General features: G+C 32.5%; 1 protein-coding gene across 5 annotated transcripts in view; it reads left to right on the top strand.

The window, feature by feature from the left end:
- Nucleotides 1–26837, top strand: part of klar (klarsicht) — a 536062-nt gene that overhangs the window by 157344 nt on the left and 351881 nt on the right. The window contains exon 2 of one of the 5 annotated variants that reach the window (XM_088258608.1): nucleotides 25862–25896. The exons of the other annotated variants lie outside the window; for them this stretch is intronic. The gene's annotated coding sequence lies outside the window, so the exon portion shown is untranslated. The remainder of the gene's footprint in view (nucleotides 1–25861; nucleotides 25897–26837) is intronic. 5 annotated transcript variants of the gene reach the window in all.

Below are 26837 nucleotides of genomic sequence, written 5' to 3' on the forward strand. Positions count from 1 at the left end.
ATAACACACATTTCTAATGTTTTATTTCACATTGTTTCTGGATGTATGATATTTTAGCGGATGTCAAGAAGTACGCTGTCCACTATGATCAACGTTTAGTATTGCCTGTGTTGCTATTTAGTTAACCAGATGGTGCCGCCATTCTGGTTAAAACAAGCATGTATTTACATGTGACATAAAAAATATGCTGAAAGCAACATTTTGCCAAAATTTCAAAGGAATTAGTGAATTTTGAGCAAACGGAAATTTCTTACATTTTCATTTAAATTGTTAAAAACAAGCGTATTTCAATCCACATTATAAAGTATAGTATCAAAACTTAAATTAAAAATAAGTTATGAATAATTAAAAATGTGGTTGTGCAGCTCACAATGTAGGGGTCGATCGTAGAACCTCAGATTAGGAGTCTGCAACACAATCAATGGACCATTCTACCGATACAAACATTGATTTTTTATTTAATGTGCATATTACTTTATTTTGCAATTCGCACTTTTTGTTTCTTCTATGTTCTATCAATATATCTTCTTCTTCCTTGCTCTATCCCGACGTATCGTCTTTGTACTTTGTTATGGTCAGCTTTCGTTTTCCTCAGGTTGTAGATCCTTCTATCATAACAACGTCACCTAGTTCATGATTCGAATCATGTACTCTTTCTATAGCATCCATGAATTTTTCGGTCTTCCTCTAGATGTCTTTCGAAGAAGATCCATGGCGATCGCCCGGTTTACATTATGTACAGGTTCTCTACGCCCTATGTGCCCATACCGTCTAAATTGCCTTTCCTCTACCTTCCTTTTGAAATCAGTTACACCCATAATATATGACCTTAAAAAATATGCAAAAAAATATGGTAAAGCGATATAACCTATTTTTTGTACCACCTTCGAGGTAACATTCCACACGTACTGTAACCCATCACCAATCTCTTTTCTCTCTGATTAATAGACGCCGCTTATAAACACTTAGACATGTTCTCAACTGTCAATAATGATTATGATTAACGCCTCGCCGAATTTGATTGATGGATCATCTCACCCGTATATTCACACAGTTGTTTTGGTTTTTTGTGATTTATTTGACAACCGTGCTAAATTTTACCAAATAACTGCTGCGAGTACTTTAATTTTTTTACTCCATACTTTGCATCCGGCTTAGCTCTTTGAAGCTAAGTAAGTGGCCTAAAAATCGACGCTTAATCCTGAAATATTAAAAACCGTCAAATTTTTCAATTTTTTTAGATGGGAATTTATTATTTACCTTGTATATTATGTACAATGTATATGGATCATTATGTGTTTTTTTTTCTTTTAACTAAATAAAGATGTTTTATTTAAATCTGTGTTGGGAACAGAAGGGATAATCTAGTGTGGGTCAATCAAGAACTTCTCAGCATTTGCTCATATCTGGGAGGAAACCATGTAAAACTCCTCAGGAGAAGGCGGACTGTTGACTGTCATCAGCAGACCTTCCGTTCCACTAGAAGAGGGTTCGGCATTTTGTGTCCTAGCTTGGTTTATGGTACCAATGTCCTTCCCTATTTTTGTCATGTATGAATATTTTTCTACCTATTTTTTATATTTTTCTACTTAGGGAGTTACAATTTCCATGATAAACATAATAATATATTTTTGATATCTCAACATAGATGAAGAAGAATATGGAAGTCTGGTCAAAGTACAAGCTACATTAAAAAAAAAAACAGGTTTTCAGATCTTTCCCAATATGTAAAATAATCTGGGTTCAAATCTTGCATACAACTAAAAGAGTGTCTGCTAAATAAAAGCTTTCTAAATCATTCATAGATGGCAGTTGTGAACTCAATCACGGAACGTCATGAGATTGTACGTGTTAATTTCTTTTTGGTATAAAAAATCCTTAAACTGGGCACTTGTGGATGTACCAACACTTATAACACGATTTGAATACGTTTTTTCTGTTCCAGTATCTACATTTTTATATTTCTCCTCCGTTTCCTTTTCCATGTATCTTTAACAAACATCCTGACAATACCGATACAATCCGTTTCGAAATGCCACAGTAGTTAGTTTACCGATCGGTCTGATGATATCAGTAACGACGAAACCCGGTTACTGGTCTTATAAAATGAAATAGAAAATACTATATAGGTACTCGTTGTTTTATCATATTATATATATTTAAGAAAAAAATGGATTATTACCTCATATTTAGATTTTGTAAAATATTGTAATTTATATATATTTTTTTAAATTCGACGACCCTTAAATAATTATTACTTAATTATTCCTCTAATGGTGTTCTTTAAAAATTATCATTTTTACCACATCCTGTTGTGTTATTTGTTGTGCATTTTAATAAACAATACTTGTATTTGTACTTGATTTCATCAATGCATTGAATAACCGCGGTACGAGGTGTTATTTCCGTGTGAAAATCTGTTTACTTTACCTTGAACCAAGCAACAAGCAGGTTTAACAATAATTACCCATTCCCGATGACGAAAACTAAACTATTTGCATTTACACACTGTTTGGTGTTACAATAGAATATATTTAGATTCATATCTCCTACACTGAGTAGGCCAGAATATCAAGGAACGGTTGTTTCGAATCTACAGACGGATTCCTTTAACCAGTGCAAGAATTTCCTTTTACTTTTAATCACAAAGTCATCTAGCTGTTTCAAAATTGTCTAAATGACTAAAGATTTGATCATATGCACGCTTATATACGAGTAAAGCATATACTGAAATGTGTTTAGAAGATAATTAATATTAAATATGAAACACTTGCGTACGACCGCTTTTTTTAGTTTTATAATGTGAATATGACTAGTTTTGAGAAGATTTTGTGTTTTTACTTGTTGATGAGGACATCCGTAGTTCTCGAAACTAGTCGTATTTACATTAATAATCTTGAAAAAATGGTCTTGAAATGGTGTTTTTTTTACTGTTAATGTTAAATAAACGAATAATCAAGAACAGACCGTGCGTAGTTATACGACAAAAATGTAGTTCATACAAAACTTCTTTTATTTGAGTAACATTTCAATAAATTCGTGTGGCGAATGTGGTTAGTAATAGAAGCAGAAAAAGACTGACGAAAATTTACATGGTCAAGTATTTTAATTTTATACTTTTAAATGGTCAGGTCAGGAGTCGGAATAATTGGTACGTATGACGAGATGCGAGAATGTAAAAGAAGTGAAAATTGCTTGTAAACACAGATTGGTGTGTTAGAAAAGATCAGATTAAATAAAAAAGATCACATACATCTTTATTTAAAAGTAGATAAACTATTAATATATTTATTTTTAATTAATGTTTTACTTAGTAAACACCACTAATTCTTAAAATCTTCTGTGACATGTGTTTCTATGCATTCCGTATCATTTTCAAACACCGTATGAATGAAAATGATGCGGAATGCATCGAAAGACGTGTCACAGTAGACATTAACTAAAAATGGATAAATTTTACCACAAAGTGACTGCCGAATCAATTAATGAAATTGTTAATATATTTGTTGATTCATGTGCATTATATTTCACACCTACTACGAGATTGTAGTATGGATAAATGGGACAAGGAAACGAATCAATGATTTAAAAAATAATCACCCAAAAACGCCAACCCAATTGATCAAGTTCGATAATGTAATCCACGCGAGATTATAGTGGTATCAATTGTGGAATAATTGACTGAATTTGATTTACGATCGCAAACGTTTTACATTATTCACGGTATTGGAGGTGAGGAAATACTCGTATAGTGAAATGGAGCGATCGATACATTAGGAATGGCGAAGTTGAAGGTCGTCACTGAAATAGTTTAAGCAATAGAGGACAAACTAATCGATGACAAGACGAAACGATATTTTATACACAACCCTTTCGAGAAGACGAGAAACATCTTAATAATATGAATATTTTCTTTTTTGAAACATTATTCTTGAATCACTAGAACTTCACTAGAGACATCTATTGGTGAGATGAAAAATAGCTTTTTATTGAGCAGAAACTCTTTTATTAGTATGTGAGGTCCGAATCCTGGATTATAATCACACGCATGATAAACGCCAGAAAATATCATTTTCATTTTTATTATTAATTAATATTTATATTAATTAATAATAAAATCATTTTTATTATTAATAAATATTAATATTTTCATTAATTGATTCGGCAGTCAATTCACGGTAAATATCTATCCATTTTTATACGGTGTTTGAAAGAATGCATCAAAACACGTGTCACAATAGATTTCAAGAAATAGTGGTATTAACCTAGTAAAACTTAAATTAAAAATGGATAGATGATAGACATATTTATATTAGTCACGGGATTATTCACCCTACGGATGAGATGTCAATATTACAGGTATCTCAACTTGATATGAAACGTCTATCGTTTCTCTATATATGAAAGAAGATGGAAGTCTGAGCATCCCAAGGTTTACGACCTGGCAAATATACAGATTTCAAGAATTAACGCAATATGGATGTTCAATAATGGTAAGAATAGTGAATGTTATACAAGTGTATAAAATGATCACTTAAGCCAGCCAAATGGCAGTTCGTAAGCCCTGGGTTACTCAGACTTCCGTCTTCTTTCATATAAAGAGGAAGATGTTTCATATCAAGTTGAGATACCTTTAAGAAAAACTTAATGCTTGTACTTAATGTGACGATGGAATGGTTATTCCGAAACCAGTATTCATGAATTAGTGTTTTTTTGTGGAATTACGCAAAATGAACGATGAATGATAAGGAGTGTAATAGCGTTATTATATTTATAAATATACAATTTTTGATATTTTATCGACTTGTAACTATAAAATGAGGTGAAATTGCTACGAGTAGTATTTTTGTCTAGAATTTTCACTCATGAATTACATGAAATTGAAGTAACTTTAAACATAAAGAGTAAATCCACTCTCGAGTAGGCATAGGCTTTGAAACATAAAACAGTATAGTTGACGGTTTTTAAAAGTGTAAGTTGCATAATTTATTAATTGATACCATACTATTTATACACGTCTTGTACCAGCCTGTTATACGCACCGCATGTTTGTGGAAATATTGCTCTAATTACTCAAATAGTATAAAGGTTCTCCGTTACAGCCGATTTCTGTTGCGTTGTGATAGGAGGCCAACAATTAAGTATTTAGATAACCCAGATTGTGTAAATTTTCGAAGAACATTAATATTATTGACATTTTTGTCGTGTCTGGTCTTATGGCATAGATAGAGAACGGAGAAGTTCTTGCTTCTCACGCGTAGGGCCGACTCGCCGGCGATTTCTAACCATTGCTGTATTGCACATATAAAAAACTTAAGTATAAATCAACTGAGTAAGTAGACATCGCACTCATTTCATATTGTATTAACGATGAATATCAGGTTATTAATTTTCTTACTCAATAATTTATGTTTTTTTTTTAAATAATGGTCTATGTCAGTGATTCCCAAAGTGGTCTATATCGACCCCTAGGGGTCTATGACAACCTGCAAGGGGTCTACGTCAGCGAAAAAAAATTTGGGGGTCCATGAAATGAAAATGGGGGTCCACGATAGTGTGTGATATCAGAATTGCAATATGAAAATTATTGTTGTTTTTAATATATTTGTAATTAAAAACTTACTTGGTTACATTCCACTTTTTCTTAAAATTTATTGTGAAACGTGTTTCGACGCATTCTGCATCATCATACGGTGCTTGATAATGATGCGTATCATAATAGATTTTATCAAAAAGTGGTAATTTCCAAATAAAATACAAATTTAAAATGTGTAGATATTACCGTAAAGAAATTACCGAATCAATTGGTCGGCTGTCCAAATTTAAAACACAGTAAGGGACATTTTTTTGTAGTAGGTTTTTTTTGCATTTTTGGACTAAGTAGAGTCTACTTAGTCCAAAAATGCAAAAAAAAACTACTACAAAAAAATGTCCCTTACTGTGTTTTAAATTTGGACAGCCGTGGTGTTTCTTTTTCTACCTATCTTGAACGAAAAGTTCTCCTTTTCAAGAAAAAATAAATCAAAATGCATTATAGATTCGTTAAAATGACAGTTATTTTTACGATATATTAGAAGTTTCAGAAGCATATAAACTTTTTGTACGAAGTGATATGAAAGTGTAAGCATTCACAGGGATTATGCTTTACCAGCATTGGCTGGGTTACGTGATCACTTTATTTACTGTGCAACGTTCACCATTCTGTCCATTATTGAACAAACGTATTTCCTAAATTCCCGGAAGTTTTATTAATAGTGCAACAGCTCATGCCTAGATGCCCAACAACCCTTGACGTTGAGTAACCAGCGCATCGAAAGGGTCGAGAGTTTCAAGTACTTGGGAGTGTACGCGACTGAAAATGGCAGCCTTCAAAAGGAACTGGGAGTGCGATTAGGACTCGCTGGGTCCGCATTCAACAGTATGAAGGCTGTCTGGAGATCGGATTTATACTCGGTGAAAACCAAATGCCGCCTATACAATGCCTGCATTGCTCCTGTTCTCTTATACGGCTGTGAAACATGGCACCTTACAAGGGCCCAAAGCAGCCGTGTACTAAGCTTTGAGAACAGGTGTTTGCGGAGAATCTTAGGCGTGCGGTGGTTTGACTTTGTGAGGAATGAAGAGATAAGGCGTAGGACGCAGCAAATCTTGGTCACAACTGTCGTCAAAAAAAGGCGATTCAGTTGGCTTGGCCACGTACTCCGCATGCCTCCTGAGAGCCTTAATCAAGCTTGCCTCTTTTACAAGGCATCAGGTTCGCGCCGCCCAGGACGACCATTGCTGACAATTCGTCGGCAGTTCTCGTCAGAACTTCGCGACGCGGATCTGACTTGGGAGGATGCAAGGGAGCTGGCAGCCGACAGAAAAGCCTGGAGACAGTTTGTGGACTCCATATGCTCCACCTAGGGAGCGGATATGGTTATTATTATTATTATTTATTAATAAACTCTTGAATAGTAATTTCGTATGTCCGCCTCCGTAGTGTAATGGTCAGCACGATCGGCTACCGTACTGGAGGTCCCGGGTTCGATTCCCAGGGGGGGGTCAAATAAATATAAGTGATTTTTTTACTCTTATATTTGTTCAATATTACCTTGGACTGGTACCGGAAGCGGAGGCTGATCACCTTTCCTTCATGTGTTAACGATCAAGATAACACGGCGATTATATGATACAGTGCCCTATGAACCATTGGGGTGCGGATATGGGTTTGAATGAAATAGTATTTTACTAAAATGGTGCTGTATAAATTGTCCAAATTATTCTTTTATTTTTCTATAGAGTAATTTAACAAGTTCAAATCTCAGTTGGAACTGACTTGAATGAAGAAAGGAAAAGCTTTTTACTTCATAAAGTAGTCGTCTTTCTATGTAGCAAAATAATGTTTTAATTTGTTTTATTTGCCAACGCAATATAAGATTATTAGATGTTTTTGTTTGCGTTTTGTGTAAGGTGTGTTATGTATGACCTACCAATGAAAAAGCATGCAATGGTGAAATCCTTCATCCAGTAAACAGAAAAGTCATCAAAATCCAGTAAAGCAGGCAGAAGGAGAATATATCGCTCACTCCTTTCAACAACGTCATATATCAAAAATCGTCAATTATCAGTTGGGCATGTTTTCGGAATGCCCAAAAAATGTACTATATCCCAGCAAAAGCGGCATATTTTTAACTTAATATTTACCCGCTACAGGGCTGAAATTGTTGGTTTTGCATTTACAAGAAAATGTATTTTTTAATTATTTTTTTGAAATACTAAATAGTTTTCAAATACAGAAACAACCTTCAGGTTTTACCTAAAAAGATCTGTTGCACAGTAAAAAGTTCAATAAGTGGCTTGATATTTATTTTTAATATATTTTATTATATTCTTGAACTTTTAAAACGATTTACTGAAAAAAGTTTTTTTTATATATGACGTTGTTGAAAGGAGTGAGCAATATGGTCTATCTCTATTTGTATTTTTTAGAATTGGACATTTTGTCGTCATTTGCTTTTTATTGAAACACATAATATAATATTATAATTTTTGTTTACATAATATTTTAGTACTAATAAAAATGTTCGGCTATAAATTTAAGCTATTAAATGCACAGATTACAAATAACCGTTTCTCTTCCGTGAACCCATGTTTCTCTTTTAATGTTAATTTTTTAAATAATTTCATACACGAAGAACGCCGTGTTACGTAAACCTTTTACTGAATTTTTGACAGGTGCTTGCTTTGTTGATTTATGCGTCATAGTAATCTCCCGATGCAACAATGCTTAATGGCATAACAACACCAAAACGGTCAAACACTTAATGGGGAATTGAGACTCTGATCTTATCTAAGCTATGTGAATGTATAGCACAATAATTTATGTGTTTTGATTTAAATTATGTTGACATTTAGTTATGCTGTAATAATTATTGTTTATTCAATTGTGCAATATCTTTTCCTGCTTGTTCAGTGGTTCTTGACCTGGGTTCGATCGAACCCCAGGAGTTCAGTGAGTCAGTCTCCCGAGTTCGGCGGAGGTCAAAACACACACCCAACTTATTGTAAGATATTATGAAAAATGATACGACGTACGACATTTTCATTTATCTAATAGATCTAGAATATTATTTGAGAGGAATATATTCTAGCAATAAAAATAATACAAGAGCTCAAACGCTGAAACAATCACGTACTCTGCATCGTCTATTTTTTTTTACTGGAATGGGACTTCAAATAAGTCATAAAAAATCGCTCACTCTTTTCAAGAACGTCATAAATCAAAAAACTTGATTTTTCTGGAGAACGTTTTTAAAGTTTTAAAATATAAAACAATGCATTAAAAATAAATATCAAGCCACTTATTGAACTTTTTACTGTGCAACAGATCTTTTTAGGTAAAACCTGAATGTTTTTTCTCCACTAGAAAAATATTTAGTATATTTAAAAAAATAATTAAACAATACATATTCTTCGAAATGCAAAATCAACACTTTCTGTCCTAAACATAAAGTTGAAAATATGCCTATTTTTCTGGGATACAGTACATTTTCTAGGCATTCCGAAAACATTGAAACTGAAAACTGAAAATTGACGAATTTTGATTTATTACGTTCTTGAAAGGAGTGAGCGAAATGTACTAGCTCTGTTTTCATATCGTGTCGTCATTGCAAAATGTGATTTACGAAATCGGAGAATCACATAGAATACAGAAGTGATAATTTCCTGGCAGCACTGCCGCCCAACAGTCGAATTGTAACTGTCGTGATGGTACGTTGTATGATACCTTTCTTATTACTTCAATCCCTTCATACTATGTCGAGCAAAAAATTAATTCGAATCGAAAAGGAATCGAGGAAAAAAGGAAGAGGTCCTCAACCAACATTTCCAGAATTAACTTTAAATATTTTATTTAAAATCGCATACAAAATCCTTTTCTAACGTATAATTATATCAAATCATGCCTAAAACCTTTACCATAACATACGTGTAATTATTATTATAAAACTATACTTAAACTCATTCAATTTAAATTAATTTTGTCAGAAAAATTATATAAAATCATGGTTTTCAACTCCTAACCTTGTTGTGTATATAACATAGAATTTTGTCTTACCTCGCACCAGTCTGATGATGTCGGATACGACGAACCCGATTGCTGCTCAAATAAAATTCACGTGGAAAAATTACATAGTTGTCAGCTGGTCAAATAAAATTAATGTGGAAAAAATGACTTAGTTGTTATTTTATTCTATAAAAAGGAATAATTTACCAATTAAAGGTTCGGTGAACGTGCATATGAAACTTGTGGGGTTCGGTACCTCCAACACGGCTAAGAACCACTGCGCTAGTGTATTGTACATTTTTTAGACCAGATGTTGTTTCACAAAGATCAGATCGTGTTTCCTCGAGTGTTTCATTCACCTTTCAGATTCCTCCTGTCACTCGTTTAAAGGACTTGTTATCCTATATTACGGCTGACAGGTGAACGTTTCGATTGCAGCAGAACATTTGAATTACATCTGGGTTGTGAGGATTTTGAAATACAACAGTCGTTGATCGAAAGTTCAAAGCTCGTTCTGAGAACTAACTTTGTTCTCACGGGGAATCTCCGATCTCCGTTTGCCCCTGAGGAAAGTAGACATGTTCTAGTGAATCAAAATTACACGCAATTAATACTTAATCGTCCTGTTGCAGTGAGTGAGTTCTTTGCTGCAGTCATTATAGACACCACCCTCTTTATGTTGTATTTTTTTCTTTTCACGAGCTGTTAGAATAATGACCCTTATATCCACATGGATTTTATGCTCATGTAGTTAAGTAATTTTTTTTTGGTTTGTACGTTTAAACCTCAATTATTTCTATAATGTTATTATAATTAGATATTCTTGTTTTCCCTGCTGTGTTGCCTTTAAAAAAGTGTCCGTGAGATTTCTTTAAGTAACGCTGCATACTTAACAGTTAGCGAATACGTATTAAAATAAAAATATTCCTGATAAGTGAAAACAATTGAATTACCTAAAGTTAATTGGAGTTTTACGTGCTATACGATAAATTGATGATCGTTCATTGTATGCTCGTATGAAGACTTAATATACGTAAATGTTCCCATAAAAGTGGGTGGATATGTTCTAGTACATATATACGAAGCCTTGTAAATACAATACTAGGGCTGCTAGTGTTTCTGCCTAGAATTTACTCATGATTTACATAAAATTGTAGCAACTTTAAACGTTAAGAGTAAAACCTCTCACATATAGGTATAAGTTATAAAACCTTATGAGTTGATCTCAGCAGGGCCTTGACTATCGGTGTTACATATGCAGTAGCATGATTTAAGAGTCACTTAGATGTTTGTGTTTTTTTGTTTTATAGTCAGTATATGTTTTTACAAACATACAGTGCGCAAAGTAAAAATTAAGTTTTCCTTACTATGTAGAACCATAGAAATATGTAGAACGTCAAAAAAGTATGCACTGATATTGTAATCAGAATTAATATGTTAATTATAGTAAACTTCTGAAAATCTGAATCTGAATCCTATGTTTTATTTCGTATCCAACCCCTGTTGTGTTATTGTTTACATATATATTTTTACGGTTATCTGAAATTGAAAGTTTGTCCCGTTAAGTGTTTCAATTAAAAATATTCGTATGAGAAATTTCGGTCCAGTCTTGAAAACCCCGGGGTTAAAAACATTTCATCCCGGGATCTGCGGGACCGAAAAGATGCCGGGAGCGTATTCTCTAATTACGGTACACGTACATTTATAAAAATCCGTTTGATTTCATCGAAATTGCTCTCTGAGAAATGTACAGCGGGCCGTAGAGAGTAGTTGATATAATTAGCTGTACGCTCGAGAATCCTCGTTCAATTTGTCGCATTTCCCTCTGGTTGGAAATCCTCAGTATTCTCTATTAGATTAGTCATCTTAACTGTAACTTGCTTCATCGCTTGTCACCGAGTTACTTTCTTGTATTAAAAAGTATTTAAAAAATATACTTCCTACTCTGGTTCCAGTGAATCCAGTAATTCTTCTTGTAGGGATTTTATATATGTAATATTACATTGTTGTCATAGACTGAATTTTTCCGTGTTTATTTTTAAGTTCTTGTAATTCAATATTAAATTACATTAAATTATGAGACAAAGAGATTCAATTTTCGCCTTAATTTTTATTGAAATCTGATCCCTCGTTTTTCTTCCCGAATAGCCATTTTTAGTTTTTTTGACTAAATCAAGTAAGTTCGAAATTGTTTTAACGTACTACTTTTAAATATTCCTTATATTAATTAGTTCAATTTCAGAATGTTCAGATGTTCGAATGGTGAAATAAGGAAGGAATGCAAAGCTGAGGTAAGCATTATCGATAAAATTAAGAAAGGTTTGTTGAGATGGTTTGGACATGTGGAATGAATGAGTGAGGAAAGTAAGGTAAACCGATTTTTGAAGCGAATGTAGTTCGAAAAATGAGCAGAAGAAGACCGAGATTGACTTGGCATGATCAAGTGTCAGATACTTAAGGCAGTCAGGTTAGGAGTCGAAATAATCGGCGGGCATGTATTAGGAGATGTATGAATGTGGAAGAGGCGAAGAATGTTTGCAAAGAGAGAGTGGTGTGGCGTTCCATGCGTTCCGGCATGACGGTTAGTTAGTTAGTGAGTTTTGATTTTCAGAACAAATCTTGTTGTATCATTCTGATCACACTTTTTTCACATCACTTGATTACAGTTCCAATGAGCATTACTTGACCTCTCTCCAAAGTAATATCTCTGCTGTTAATTGTTCCAGTTAACCATAACTGACAGATTACGGCATACAAACATGGCAACATTTCTGCTAGTGAACAGTTGAATGATCGAATCTTATTCAAAAGATCCGCTGGACACAGCCGTGACCGAAGATCGCTATTTTAAATCGGAAAAATTTCCATTGTGAAACGTTAGTATTGCGTAAGAGATGCCATTTCGTGTCACTTCTCTATGACCAGCGTTCGTGATCTTGGGTGCGATATAAATCTACATTTCTTCTCTATTTTTATCGAGGCGGTTACGATTATGCGATCCAAATCATCCTTGAAATTCGCCATCATTCCCCCTATACCTTGATTCGATTTACCGTTACTTTTTGAAGTCGAACGTAACCTTTTACATTGGTCCGCGAAAATTCCTTCTACCCTAAAGTATATAAATTTGATGTATTATGTACTATCAAATAAAATGCTAACTTATTATAAAAACGAGACCTTTGATTATTATGTCGATGCTGATGCTGTGATATAAACATTTTTTTACATAAGGTAACATTTTAAATTTAAGTTTTACTTGGTAAATACCACTATTTCTTCTTATGGCACGTGTTTCGATGCATTCCGCATCATTTTCAATCATTGTATTTTGTATAAATACCGTATAAACACCGGTGTTTAAAAATGATGCGGAATGAATCGAAACGCGTGTTACAATAGATTTTAAGAAATACTGCTGATTACTAAGTAAAACTTATATTAGAATGGATAGATTTTACCACAATGTGACTGCCGAATCAATTAATTAAGTAACATTTTTACATAACACACTTCTATAAGGTCACTTTTGAGTTAATTAGTATAAATAGACTAGTTTCGAGAAATGCAGATGTTTTCATCAACACGTTATAAAACTTTTTTTTACCGTCGCGACGCGTCGCTAAGAACGTCTACAGTTCTCGAAACTACTTGTTTTTACATTACTAAACCCAAAAATGGTATTCTTCCGGTGTTTTTTATTTTATTTTTTATCTAAATCATCATTTTATTCCTTAAATTTTATGCCATATCAATTCATGAGAGTAAAATAAAAGTAATAATATCTTATTAGATTTTAAATCAGTCCATATTTGCGAACTGGGACGGTGTAATTCATCTATTGCACTATTATTTGAGAATTATTTGCCTATTATATTTATCTTATTTTCAATACTTCATTCAAATGTTTTTATTTTAGTTTTTCGAAGTGGGATTTGAACCCAAGACCTCAAAGATTACAATATGTGTATTCAACCATACGCCTACGGGTGAGAATAACCTGTCGCTCGATAACTCAATGATTAATTCATTATTTATTGATTGCTATGACTTTATGCCTTAATTTGAACCCAATTCGATCAAAACCTAAATTTATCTTTCACCATATTTGAATATATTTTTATTTACACATAAATAATTTTTATGCAATAACGACTTTCTTTATAATAATTTCAAATATATGCAATTTATAATGTTGACTGCGATAAATAATAATAAATTTTGTATGTCATCAAACACCTCAGTACATTTTATGAGAAGTCTAGTTGACAAAGAATACACGAATTCCGTGTTCCGTTCTCACGGTCTTTCCTACAGGTGTTATGTCTTCTTATGTTGATACTGCTTGTGTATGCGTTTATATTGAAATGCAAATAGTTATTTTAAAGGAAAACTATTTGTTTGTTTCAGCATTTAAACAGGTAACAGAAAACAGTTTACGTATTGTATATTTGTTAATTTTACTGAATCTTCTTTATATATCATAGGTGTCTCAACTTGAGCTTTAGCATCTTACGTTTTTTTTACGAAAGAAGATGAAAGTCTGTAGAAGATGGAAGTCAGGGCTTACGACCTTCTATTTCGCCAGCTTACCACTTTATATTCTTATGTTATATTCGCTTTTCCACCCTTTATTGAACTCTATTTTTTTTAATGATTTATTCATACACACACTGTTGTTGGATTTTTATTTACTTGCGATTCTTCCTCAATACATGTAACATATTTGTTTAATGTTTAAAGTTTTTTCTTTAAATTTACTTAAACTACTAAAAACATGTTCTGAAACCTAGGATTATCTTCGATTTCCCCTTAAAAGTTTCTTTAATTCATATTATTTTGCCTGTCCTACATGTCACAGTTTTTGTAAACAATGTTATATTTTTTGTTGTTTGTTACTTGTTACTGTTATCCATATAACGTTTGGTTTGCGCCCTTTCGAACAACAATGTCGTAATCTTCGTTTTGATGTTATACTCTACCACAACTTGATTCCTATTTTATTATTTTTTTCCTTTGGGGGTCGAGAGATCTTGCATCCCTTATGTCACCGCGACCATATCAGGTCTATTGTGACTTCCCTCTGTATTACAGCTCACTGCCAAGACCTACATGAGTCATGTAACTAACGACCTGTCTTGGTGGTAGGAGCTTCACCTTCTCGGAGTCTAGTAGAGGACTTCGTTTGTGAGCTAGTGCGTCACAATAGTAAAGAATGTGGATTGGCGTTTCGCTATCCTCCATACAAAATCTGCATACTAAGGAGTTATGAAGTAAGATTTTTGTCATGTGTTTCCTCAGTCTGCAGTGTCCTGTCAAGGTCCTGGTTAGGATCCTTATTTGTTTTTTGTTAAGCTTTAGAGCTTTTAAAACAGTTCCAGTAGTATTAATCAATTTTTTGTTAAAGATTGATTTATGTTTATCTTAAAAACAGTAATAATATTTCCAATATTTTTTATTTAGTCCATATCTTTGTATGCAAATACTGGATATAACCACAGAAGGATTGCTATCAAGATGTGATTGATATCTTAACAGAGACGAATAAGTTTTTCTCTATGCAACAATAAGCTTACCTCGCTTACTTCACCAAAATGTCACAACAGATGGCGATAAGAACTCGTCAGCAATTAGTTCCCTGTAACGTGAGATGTAGATTAATCAAAAACTGAAATAAATATACATGCATAGATTTTTCATCATAGGCAGGCAGAATGATGAATAATTATATAATTAAAATGTAACTTTGTTTTAAAATCACTGTAAATATTTTATTATAACTTAATTATAATGTCTACCGGTTTCGAAGCTAACCGCTTCTTTATCAAGACTGATTAATACTAAAACACTATCTACTAAACAATATTCAAAATATTTTGACGGTTAGGGAAAGACGCTTAGGTAGATCTCAAGTGGCTTTATTTTTTTGTGTTGATTGGCAGTCACAGTCAAAAGGGATCAGGGATGATGAGTGATTGGAAACATATTTACAAAGGACTTTTAGCAAAATCATTTACTTGTGTATTTTTACTTGTAAATTATTATGAATTGCCTTTTTCATTGCTTATATTTCTAAGTAATCTAATTTTAGTCCTCTATTGCATGTGTGTAATATATTTAGACCTTTTATCAAATGAATGATTATGATGTGATCACTTTAAACAGTTGATGACAGATCGTTAACTCTGTAAATGCCCAGACTTTTCCGCTCGTCTCGGCTGAGGCATCTTTAATTTCTTGAAATCATATAGTTTTTACATAATTTTCAATATGTATATATAAATAAATTTCAAAGTGAAAGGTTTGTATTTAATTTTAGGTTACGTTTTAAATTGGATTAATTTTGCTTGTGAATTTGATTTGTGATGTTTTAATTTCTTCCTGTCCATTGGTTCGATTATTTTCATCACATCGGCTAAACTCGTTGTACCATACAGTATTAATAACAGCATTTCGGTTTTCGCTTGCGGTAGTTACTTTGTATTAATTATAAAATCATCGCTTTAGATAGAAACCAATTTTTATCGCCGATAGGAAACGGACCCGCGACGCATCGTTGGCCATAATGAAAGTGACGTTTTGGTCGTAGCTATTATTTGAATGAATATCGTGTTTTGTTTTTTTTTTCATCGTTGCATTGTTCAATGTTATGCGAATTGCCTCACGTCATAACGGTTATAAAATATTCGAAATATCGATACATTTAAATTGCGGGTTATTTGCTAAACGTGTCTTTATAAATTTGGCGAGATCTTAGTTTCACTTCTAGGAAATTGTATTATTGTTATCGAGTACCGTTTCTCAAAATGCGAGATGTGAATATTCGATTACAGTGTTTTCAATCGATTACGGAATATTTTCCCACCAGTTGCAAATGGCCGGCTATAGGCCATCGGGCGGTCCCGACGAATAATCTTTAGGCTAAATGGATACGTGAAGGTTTTTAGCTAAACGTCTTGTTTCCACTTTTGTGATCAACTCAGTGGTTCCGAAACGTTTTTTGGCCATCATTTTCTCTTTTCATATAATTTTTTGACATCTCATCAAATATGAAGACCGTCATAGGCTGTGACTTATGCTTAAACCAGCCTATGACGACCGTCATAGGCTGGTTCAAGTGATCACATGACACTTTTGTAACATTCACCAATTCTACTCATCACACGACTCAAATTCTTGGAAGTTCTATATATATATATATATGAACCAATTTTGAAGCATCGATGTCAAAAAATAGTATGAAAAATACTCCTATAATTGGAGATAATCCAGATTTGTGAACAAGTATTTGGACACACTCAAAATGTTGTAAATTTTCTCTTTTCATCATTTGTACACTTTTCCGCACCAATTTGTACATAAGCCACTGCCTCGCATCGATACAGGGTTATATAAATTGTTAATTACATGAAGACAAGGTAATCAGCTCGCTTCAGATATCAATCGAATAATAAATAAAGTGATGAATCAGTCATATTTATTTTGACCCCCTTCACCCAGGGATCGAACTCGGGACCTCCAGAATACGAACCTAACCACCACACCACGGAATGATAATAATCATTAGCCTTAACTCAAAAATCTAGTTACTGCTCAATATTTTTAAAATTGTAAAACTAAAAGATTTATTTTCAATTGGTCTGGGCATTTGTTATGTGTTTTTCACAATTGTCTTCTCTTTCTTTACTATCCTACCTGCAGACAAGCCTCTAAAAAACAGAGGCTTTGCGGGTTATTCCTTTAAAAGAAAAAATAAATCATGGGTAGAATGGTTTATGTAACAGGTGTATAAAGTGATCACTTGAACCTGACTATGATGGCCCTGTAAATACCCAGACTTCCATATTCTTCTTCATCTATATTGAGATGTAAAAAATATTTTTTTTTTCCAAGAAACATTTAAGAAGCCCTATTAGATAATATTACTCAACTAATCATCGCTTCGAGTGACTGTGAAACCGGCGAATGCGTTACTTGTAACAACTGATTCTAAGTATGTACGTATGTATGGTACATCATTACTTTGTATTATTTTACATACATAATAATGATTCCGTTCTTTCGCCATTCATTAAACGTGCCGATTCGCTAGGCGTGTGTTTCTTTTATTCGCTTTACAATACTTTTGGCGGCCTGTGACTAACGGTCTTTATTATTTAATCTGATGGACATTGTAACTGACGTCTTGGCGTTTTTATTCAGTAAGGTCATCGGGTCTTGTGGCGTCAAAAGGTCCATTCTTGGATGCCTGTGATAGAGTAATCGCGTACTTTGTTTTCTTCATAATGGTTGACAAATGGTTTGCTCAGCGAGTATGGTATGTTGTGCCTTCAGTTTTATAGCTTTCTAATGGCGAAATCCATTCCACCAATCAACTCTATTCTCTTAAATTAACCCCATAAATGAACATAATAATTTTGTATAATTCTTATTCGGGTTTTTTCGCAATGCAGTGCGTTTATTTTTATAACAGACTAGCTGTATCCGGCCACGCGTTGCTGTGACTCAGTCTGGTTGAACGGAAAAGAAAGAAAACAGAATATATATGTCTATAATACGTTTAATTTCACAATTATTATGAAGTTATTGAAATGTTAAAAATCTGTAAAACAACAATACAATGGAAAACATGGAAAATGCTTAATATTAGCAGTTGACAAAAAGCACGCTGTCCCCCATGAGTGATATTTAGTATACTGCATTTTTCTGTTACGTTTAACAGATGGCACTGCCATTACTGTGTAAAAAAAAATATATATTCAATTTTATCTATTCCAAGAAAATTCAGGTGTATATAAAAACTCGCGCGTATTCGAATGCAACGTTGTGTTAAAATTTCATATATATTTGTCAATAATTAAGGAGATTTAAGATTTTGAACAAATTGACCAGCTACATTTTTTTTACATGGATAATTTACTTGATTGTAAAATGGCCAGTTTACAAGACATTGGCATAAAGAAAATATAATATATTCATATATTGTATTAACTGTATGTTTTGATTACGAAATTTAAATCATATCCTGAAGAGCGAATTCCTTTTGTAATCGTGCAACGGCACTTGACGCATACAAAAAGGCACGTGGAATATGACAATAAATGTCAGGAAGCATGACGACGGTACCTAGCTGACGGAAAAAATCATACACCTCCATTTTTATTTGAATAAACAAAAGTATCGAGTGCATGCGTACTCCAGGTCACTCATATAGTATTACCACGAGGTACAGGAGTATACGAACAGAGATTTAACAAACTTGGTTACTACATTTGGAGTGTGTCCAAATACTTGTTCACAAATCTGGATTATCTCCATAATATTTTTTGACATCTCATCAAAGATGAAGAAGACTATGGAAGTCTGGGCATTTACGCATTTTTAATAATGGGTAGAATTGGTGAATGTTACACGTGTGTAAAGTGATCACTTAAACCAGCCTATGACGGTCGTTAGCCCCGTAAATGCCAAGACTTTCATATTCTTCTTCGTCTTTGGTGAGATGTCAAAAAATAATATGAAAATAACTGTAATTGGAGATAATCCAGATTTTGTGAACAAATATTTGGACACACTCAAAATGTTGGATTATCTCCAATTAGGAGATATTTTATACATTATTCTTCACATAGATGGAGAAGAATATGAATGTCTGGGCATTTACTGAGCCTACGACGTTACAGACTTGTTTAAGTGATCAAACAGTCGGAAAAACTTATGTAAGGTCTACATCTACATATATAAATTCTTAAAATAATATTCCCAACAATTGTATTAAGCTTTAATCAGGTTTGTCAAATACTTGAAAGTGGCCGGGTCAGGAGTCGTAATAATCGTCGGGTATGTATGAGGAGATGCATGAATGTAGAAGAGGCAAAGAATGTTTGCAAAGACCGAGTGGTTTGGCGTTCGATTCTCTCTGCCTACCCCTGCGGGGAAGCGGCGTGATGGTTAGTTAGTTAGTTAGTATTTAGCTTTAAAATATTAATTCTCTAAAATATTGCCATGTCAATACAATGTTCCTTTCCCAGAAAATAAATATAAGGGTACATACCTACATCCCCCATTAGCTACTGTTGTCTCCCATAAATTATTGCTGCACGTGTTAAAACTGTCACTTAAAATTGTATAGCCAAATAAGGACCGTAGTCCATTTGATCTTCACATTCGTTTGATAATGCCCTTACAAGGCGAAACAATTGTCACAATATAATTTTTAATGTGTTTTTGTTAATAAAATACAACTTAGTAGACTCAAAAAATCTGTGTTTGATTTAAAATTAATACATAAATTAAAAGGGAGTTCTACAAATTAAACGCCAAATCAATAAATACTTATGTAAGGAATAACGCCTAGCAAGAGACAATCCAGATTTGTGAACAAGTATTTGGACAAGTATTTTTTTTTACTTTCCTCTTAAACCCTTATTACTCTGTAGTTCTTGTTTCACAATGAATTAGTTACAGACCGGTTTTCACTGATATTGTCAAGTTTTCCGCGAGCTTCACCTTTTTGTTTACTTTGCGCTTGTTTATTCTTTGTATTGTGTTCTCGTGTCGGCACCATACTGCAGTGGCGAGCACGCTTTATCGGTTCACAATTGTTGTAGATAAATTAAGCAAAAGGACCAACTACCATTTTATTCTCTTCTAAGGAATATACGAGTACAAAGGATGAACAATTGTATTTGTATAACCATAAGAGTAAGAGTAATAATATAAGAGTTTCCGCTTATAAAAAGCTTCTTTACATCTCACCAATAGATGTCTCTAGTGAAGTTCTAGTGATTCAAGAACAAGGTTTCTAAATTGGTTCATATATACAGAACTTCTAAGAATTTGAGAAGTGTAGTTGTCAATAATTGGTAGAATTGGTGAATGTTACACGAGTGTAAAGTGATCACTTAAACCAGCCTATGACGGTCGTTAGCCCCATAAATGCCCAGACTTCCATATTCTTCTTCACCTTTGATGAGATGTCAAAAAAAAATAATAATAACCACCTTTTTTAATAACATTTAATTTTTTATTTAAGTTTTACTCAGTAATTACTACCATACAATACAATATTAATAATTGTATTTACTTAGTAAAACTTGAATTAAAAATGGATAGATTTCACCACAAAGTGACTGCCGAATCGAATAATGAAACAAGATTCAATGTTAACAGTGTTGTGAATAAAATTGTTTTAATATTTAAATTAGTGTATTTTCAGGCGTCTGCCAGTATGTGAAGTAATTCGGTAAGGATCTTGCATACATTTCATAGGGTCTCGGCTTAATACAGAGTTTACTCAAATCAACCATAGATACTGCCGCGAACACGAACATTAAGCAACGCATGAATTATATCATTTATGAATAAGTTTACAAAATTTTACCAGTGGATTATCAATCATGGGTGGACGTATGTTCACTTAAACCAGCCTATGACATAAATATCCCTGTCATAAGCCCTTTAAATAGCCTGACTTCCATATTCTTCTTCATCTATGTAGAAATGTTATTTGTTATTACCTACTTGTTCTATCGGACACTGGATTACACCTACTGATGACATATCAATAAATATTATATGTGGTTCAATCAGTAATAAACTATTATTTTCACAAATTCTCAATGACGGCATCACCGCCACCCGTTATTTTAAATATATCAAAATTACAACTACCAAACGAAACGAATCCAAAAACAGTACATACATGTTTGAATAATACATCTTTTTTTAAATAATTTAATATGAATATTCACAAATGGGCAAAATGCCAAATATTACACAAGTGTATAAAGTGATCACTTAACCCACCCAAATAATAATAATTACTTAATTATTTTTTTACAAAAATGTTAATAATATTGGTAAATAACTACTCACCGAGATTTTTATGTCTACCGGTTTCGAGACGTACCCGTCTCTTCGTCAGGACAATCACTACCACAGCATGCAAAAAGGGTGGTATTGATTGTCCTGACGAAGAGACGGGTACGTCTCGAAACCGGTGGACATATAAATCTCGGTGAGTGGTTATATACTAATATTATTAACATTTTTATAAAAACAAAAAGTAAAAATGACCTACCACAAAGTAAATGCTTTAAATATTAATAATATTGAGAATACAATAATTATTATTTTAGCGCCATTTTCGTGAATTACTAGGTACCTCAAGGGCGCTTCAAATGCAAGGTCTTAAGTCCTGGGATGCTCAGACTGCCATCATCTTTCGTATAAAAACGATAGATGCATCGTCTCAAATTGAGACATCTATAATATAAATTACATCTTTATTATAGGTGTCTCAACTCGAACTTAATCCCTATACCTATTTGTATACTTCAATATACCAATTTGACAAGTAACGTCTTCATATTAATGTGTGCACATTTATACTTCTATGTGAAAAGCAGGGAACTCTAAAATGATTGATTATTGTGGCAAATCCCTACACTTCTAGTATACACTCCTCCGGCAAAATAACATGTTGTTTAGTCATCATCATTATAATCTCTGTTGGATGTCCATATGTATTTATAACAAGGCTTGGGGCCTATCGATTTGCAGATGCAAATACCCATAATTACATTATAATATTTATTATTTGTTCCCTCTCTGTGATCAATTTTGGTATTTTTCTCCTATTGAGTTTTATTTTATAACTTCATGTATCGAATGTTCAATCAAAAAATGAATTTTGGAGTCTACTAAGTAGCATTTTATTGTTAAAAAAACATATAAAAATCAATTTTGTGACAATTTTTTCGCCTAAATATGGCATTTTCGAAGGAATGAAAATTTATTTGTTTGTTTCTTAGAACATAATTTATTATAATTTTTTTAAGAAAAAAAATATAAACATTATTTTACATAAAATAACTGTTTTCTTTATAAAACCATTTATTTCGCAGAAAAATTAATTTTTTCAAAAAAAATGTTTTAAGAAAAAAAAGCAATATCGTTAAATGTTACCTGGGTTAAAAATTATGTTGCAATTTATCGAATACTAGGAATATAGATGGAATATTTTGCAAGTTACAATAATTATATTAAAAGATATTAAAAGTAACGCAACCATGAATGATTTGTACGGAAGTAGATAATAATATTACCATATCGGAAATTAGTGCTTTTTGAATCGAAAATGCCTTCTCTGTAATTGATTTATGGATCTTTTGTATGAAAATCGTTAACGAATATTTTTACGAAATAAATTTAAAAAAAACAGATAAAAAAAGCAACCTTGCTATGTCACTCATCTCAGAACTCGCATAATACCACCAATTTTTACATTGCTTAGCATGGTCTGACGAGTACTTTTTATTTTCAGACGGTAAAACACTATTTTTTCATCATATTCAAAAACGTTAAATAAGTAAAAATTATATGTAATTTATGTTTTACATGAAAAACCACTTTTTCTTAAAATCTATTATGACACATGTTTCGATGCATTCCGCATCATTTTCAAACACCGTATGTGAACCTAAGTCTAAATTTTATAGTAGTATCCTTGAAACGTTGAAGGGTGGAGAGGGATTAGGAGCTGTTTTTTTTTAAATTTTATTATTATTTTATCGGTGGGAACATTGACAAAAGGGGGGAGACTTAAGTCATTGTCATGCTGTTAATTATGGGTTTATAATTATGTATAGTCCTACGAATTTCTATTTCTTCGAAATGCTGCAATAATTTTCACTAATAACAACAACAAAAAAACAACGTTCAAAATGACGTTTTTTGAACGAACAAAAACATAAGCAAAATTATTTTAATCGTCGCTAGAAATTTCTTTTATTATAAGGAATCGGTCTGCATTTATATAGATTTTGAGTACATGGGGTACAAATAAAATGTAATTTAATATAAAATTTGTATTTTTGACAGGAAATGGTATTGTATTTTGGTACATTTAATTACAGTGTGAAATTAAAACAGGATATGTGAATACAGAAATAGTACGATATATTCTAAGTCGAGATGTTAGTTTATAAGTGTTATAAAATTAGCCAACAAGTTTAAATCCTTGCGACGAACTCGCTCTGAATACTCCTCGGCTAATGATGTAATAAATCACTTGTTATATTGCATATTAAAACGAGTTTCCATTGCACTTTAATGCACTTTTAGAACGACTTGTGCCTTGTATGATTTTACAGCGTGTAACTTGCGTGTAACTCTAGCTTACCTGCGTGGGTGTATTACGTTCAGAACAATTAGTATACATTCAATTTGCCATGATATCAATTTTCGCGGAAATTGAAATTGTATTTGAAAACGGGATCTGTATACATATTATATTTTAAATGTAAATAGTGCCTATAAATTTAGTAAAAATATATTCACAACATTTTCAGTGTTTACAAATACATGTTCACAAATCTAGTTTTTCTCCACTTTGGAGTTATTTTTACATTTTGACAGATCAATATAAATGAAGAAGAATATGAAAGTCTGGACATTTACAAGGCTTACGACCGTCATAGGCTGGTTTAATGATCAATCAGTCAGAAAAAAATATGAGAAGATGCATGAATGCGGAAGAGGCGAAGATTGTTTGCGAAGATGGATTGGTGTGGCGTTCTATTATTTTTGCCAACCCCTGCGTAGGAGTGGCTTGATAGCTAGTACAAGGTAGTATGATTTATTTATGGTAAAGAGCGGGCTGTAAATACATTTTAAGAAAAAAAACCTTAATCAAAAAAATATATACATATTTTTTAATTTACATATATTTATATATATATATATATATTTATATATATATATATATTATATATATATGTATATATATATATATATATATATATATATATATATATATATATATATATATATATATATATATATATATATATATATATATATATATATATATATATATATATATATATATATATATATATATATATATATATATATATGTGTGTATATTTATTTCATATTCAGTAAAACTGGATTCAACCACTCTGTTGGCGCGAAAACTATTATTCAACGAATGAACGAAACTAGAAATTTTAATTATTAGTCTTATAGGCGTATAATACTTATGCAGATACCACCAATTACTAGTTATCATATGATTTGAATAATTTTATGGACGGATAAGCTGTATGGTCTACTGTATTAAGAGTTCAGGTACCCACTTTCCCCATTAAATCGATCATGTGGGACGCAGAACGTCATGCAGAGGAGGTTACGTTAAATTCTAGATTAATCATGTGACAAATGATACAGAAGTTACAGTAATTATCTATTTAATTCTAGTTATCATTCGATTTTGTAGTATAAGAACAGTTGTGCTTTTAATTATTCATTGATCAGTGATGTAATAATACCTAATACTCAATGACTTTGAGTGATGATAAATCACGTTCAAATACATGTATTTATTATTTATTAATGATAGTTTGTTAAAAAAAAATATGAATAAACGTAAAAATTAAACCTTTTACCACGTGACTCATTCATGGATACGACATCTTAGTAAGCTAGTTTCGAAAAAATCATGTATCTGTGCGCGAAACTTTTTATATACACATATTTTACAGGCTGTCCCATAATCCAACGTTTTCCTTTTAAGGGGAGTTAGGCCAGCTTTCGGCTCACCAAAAAATGAAAATATGACCTTAGTAAAAGTGCCTTAGTTTTCCAGATATTCACACTTTCATGATTTTCCCGAACATTTACGCCTTAGATCAGTTTTTTTAGTGAGTTTTTGATTGAGACATAAATAAGAATCCTAAAATAATAATAATGATAAAACCCTTATCCGCACCCCAATGGTGCATAGGGCACTGCGTCATATAAACGCAGTGTTATCTTGATCGTTTACACATGAAGGAAAGGTGATCAGCCCTCCGCTTCAGGTACCAGTCCAGGGTAATATTGAATAAATATGACAGTGAAAAAATCACTTATATTTATTTTACCCCCCTTGGGAATCGAACCCGGGACCTCCAGAACGGTAGCCGAGCGTGCTGACCATTACACTACGGAGGCGGACTACTAAATCGGCGGAATCCTAAAATACGAATAATAAAAAAAAGAGGCACTCAAAAAACTGATCTAAGGCGTATATGTTCGGGAAAATCATGAATGTGGAAATATCTTTTGTAAGATTTATGTAAAGTTAAAAATATTTCGCTTTATAAAATAAAATTGGTTAAAAACAAAGTTCTAGTAGTTTATAATTGTATAAAACGTGCCACAAAGTATCTGCAAAAAAACATTCAAGAAACTTTATTTCGCATTAATTATTTTACTCAAGATTTATAATGAAGAATCAAGACTAATGTTTTTTTCTCTTTTTTCTAGGTATGTGACCAGATTTTGACATTTGATTTCAATCGGTAAGCCAGCAAAAACTTTTAATCTTGTATGTAGGTGATCTTATACAAATGTTTTATATTTATATTAAAATCATTGTTAATGCTGTTTCTTTTAAGCATCATAATGTGATGAACAATTCGTTCCAATGATAAAATTAATGTAAAAATCAATCTTCCTCTCACAATGGATGAAATTTACCATTTTCCGTCAGTTCAATCAACCTAATAATTTTATTGGTCCGGACGCTGACTTAATCGGATATATTACCACTCCTATTGATTTTCCGCTTCATTTTATAAATGGCGACTGCATTCACAGTCCCATTGTTCCATTTCGATTATAGAAATCTCATCCGAGTGTTGGTAACAGTTATGCACGTTACTAAAACAAATTATTACTTATAATCTAACGGGTCGTAAAAAATACGGGATTTGATAATCACCATTGTGTTGTCTAGTTAAGCAACGCTCCACCATGGACTAATTGAACGACAATATTTAAACATCATTTCGTCTTGTGAGAAAGCAGCGTAAATACAGTAAAACATCGATATAACGGACCTTTATTTAGCGAACTTCGAATATAACAATCAAAAATATTTTATATAAAAATATAACCATCATATAAAATATATTGTAATAAGCAGCCGGACAGTGTCTGGATTCAATACTCCCTCCTTTACACCGAATGCAATGATTTCGCAGACCATATCGATATCTGGAATATGTCACTTCCTGACTATAAAGAAATAATAATTACAATATTTCAGGCTAATGCGTAATTCCTTGTTTTTTTTTTATATGTTAAGATAAGTACTTTTTGAACCAATAATGTAGGTATTTAAAAAGAGTAAACATTTTATTTTATCATAAAGTATACATGTAATATATTATGTACAAATTCGCTACGGCCGTTAATAAAGGAAAAAAATCCGGTCGATTTATTGACTATTCGTCAGATC

This window comes from Brachycentrus maculatus, unplaced genomic scaffold (genome assembly GCF_059751285.1).
Source record: "Brachycentrus maculatus isolate JH-2025_06_01 unplaced genomic scaffold, ASM5975128v1 h1tg000099l, whole genome shotgun sequence".
NCBI lineage: Eukaryota > Metazoa > Arthropoda > Insecta > Trichoptera > Brachycentridae > Brachycentrus > Brachycentrus maculatus.